A 2681-nucleotide genomic window follows, 5' to 3' on the forward strand; every position below is an offset into this window, starting at 1 on the left:
TAGCTCTCTCTCTCCCTCTCCTTTACTCTCTCTGAAATCAATAAAGATATATTTTTTAAAAAAATAAAAAATAAAAAAGTCTACCTTAGCCTGTGAGGAAGAAATAATTATCAAAGTTAGCACTCATTATGTGCCAAACCCTGTTCTAAGCACTTTATATATTTCAATTCATTTTATTCTCATAGCACTCCTTTGAATTATTTCCACAAAGCCACAGAAATATTAGTTATAGCTGTGAACACTCAACTAATAAGTAGTGGAGGTGAGATTTGAACCCAAGCAGTAGAGCTTCAGAAGCTCCATGCTTAACTACTATACCACATTGAGAGAACCAACAGTATGTCCTTCGTTCTAAGTCTCTCCTCACTCTGCTATTAGAGGCAGCTTCCGTCTCAGTTGCCTTTCCAGGCATGTCAAGAAACCCAGCCCGAGGCGTGCATGCCAGGCTCCGCAAGAACTTCATGGAAGTCTGCCTCACTGGGTCTGTGTGCAAAGTCCCACCTGCTCTCTGGCAGGAGGGGAAGGAGAGTAACCAGGATCCTAATGTCTCCGAAGGAATCTTCCTTGACGTACTCTTAAAGGGTCCACATGGTTTTGTTGGGCTAAAGACAGACAGGAGAACCAATTTTGTGACTCCCCCCCAATTTTGAAGAACCTCCCATTAGAAAACAGGGGTACTTGGTACCTGGTACCTTCAGCTTTGAGGCCTCAGCTGAAAGTGCTGAGAGGAAGCATCTCTTTTTAACATTCGATTTCTTGAATTGCTCACTATCATACAAAGAGCTAGTTGCTAAGCCAGAAATAAAGTTGTCACCTGGCTAGAAACAAATTAAGTTAATAAATCTCCAGAAACTTGCATTTTCTCAGAGATCAAAGCTACAGGGTCAAATGGCAATATCGTATATGGGTGTATTTCTGTGGGGTGTGTGTGTGTGTGTGTGTTTAATCTATCTGCTATCCATTCTCCCTTCTGATAACAGAAACCTGATTTTTTCCTAAGGCATTATTCTGCCCGTACCCAAGACTATGTGATTCACACAAGGCATATCCATTCCCATAGTTCCAGGAACGAGCACACATGAACTCAGTCCAGACAATCAGCAAATTCCATTTCCCTGGCTGTCATAACTGGGAGTGTTGAGGGATGTACAAGTGACATCGTTTTAGTACAGTGAGAGCTTCCTTAGACTTACTTAAGAACTTTTGGAAAATAGATGCTTTATTTCTTCTGAACTTGCTAAACTGCTTAAATCTAATTGATAGCCAATTTTGCTACCAATGAAAATGACCTACCGAGTATGAAGCCAAAAAACAGGAAAACTGTCCAAAATGAGAGAAAGAATCATGATGGCAGAATCAGAAACCCTGGATCCAGTCATGTCTAAAGCCAAAGACCTGACATTTTTAATTATGTTGAATTAATAAATCCATTTATCAACTTACCTTGGCCCTAACATCCTGTTAGCTAGATATCTTGCTGGCTCCCAGGGTCAAAGCTTGTATCTGTTGAACTCATGATGTATTTTTTGGCTACAGTGAAGCATGCTGTACCTCTACCTTCTTGATTCAGTTTCTTCTCAGCTCCTGCTGGAGGTAGCCCAGTATACCACTTCCCCCTCCTAAATACAGCCTTCTACTTGACAACCCGCCAATTGCCTGTGTTCTCAACTCAATGCCCATACCACATGGAAAATGAAAGAGACTCTGGAGTGATCCTAGAAATTCTACATGCCTGCCCATGCCACTCTGTCCTCTCAGCTGCCCCCATGGTAGTCTGGAATATCCTCCATAGCAAGTACCAAGAGGGGAAGAATGGCAAGAATCCACTGCCCTTATTATTATCATCACGCATCAAACACAGTTTCCTTCTGGGTCGAAGCTGGAAGAGGGAGGTCTGGATATAGCATCTGACCTCTTGGAAACATTAATGTATTTTCCACTTTTGCCTTTCTAAATATGTAAACTCGTAAGCTTGGCACTAATAGACCTCTCGTATCCATCTGCTAAAGGAAGATTAGAATTTATAACTAAAGGAAACCATTTAGTGCAGTGAGAATGAAAAAAGGAAGGAGACATTCTGCTTCTGATATGCAAATAGGATAATGCAGTGAGGAAAGTGCCTTGTAAGCCAGAACATTGTCTTGAAAAATGATCTTCTGAACTTTTAAAATCTGTTTTCCTCATTCTTTTGCACTTTAGTAACTAAGCCTAGAGGATCAGCAGCAAAGTTGTCACCCAGTGTAGAGAAAACACCCCTGTCTCCATTGATGTGTGAGAGGAGGCCAGCATCATGAAAGGGGTGGGGCAAAGGGGAAAGCTCTCCGAGGTGGCGGGGAGGAGGGGAGGGAAAAGACGACGGGAGAGGAGAGAGAAAGGGTACTGGCTGGCCAGAGAGCAGGACAATATCAGACATATTTTTAAGCCCTGAGCCTTGATCATCTGGACCAACCTGGGGCCTTGTCATGTGGATGGAGGCCCTAGACTTAGCTTTCTTCATCACCTTTGTTTTTTATATGACATATAAAGAACATGAACATGATTGACAATCCGGTAGGGAATTTTGGCTGATGGGATGGCTTTGGCTGGGTCAGGTGACTTTCTAGAAAGAGCTACAGACTAAACCACCAGATGGAGCCCAAGTGAGCCTCACAACCTGACTTGAGAGGGATCTAGGGCACTAT

This window comes from Miniopterus schreibersii, assembly GCF_964146895.1.
Source record: "Miniopterus schreibersii genome assembly, chromosome: 5".
In the NCBI taxonomy this organism is placed as follows: domain Eukaryota; kingdom Metazoa; phylum Chordata; class Mammalia; order Chiroptera; family Miniopteridae; genus Miniopterus; species Miniopterus schreibersii.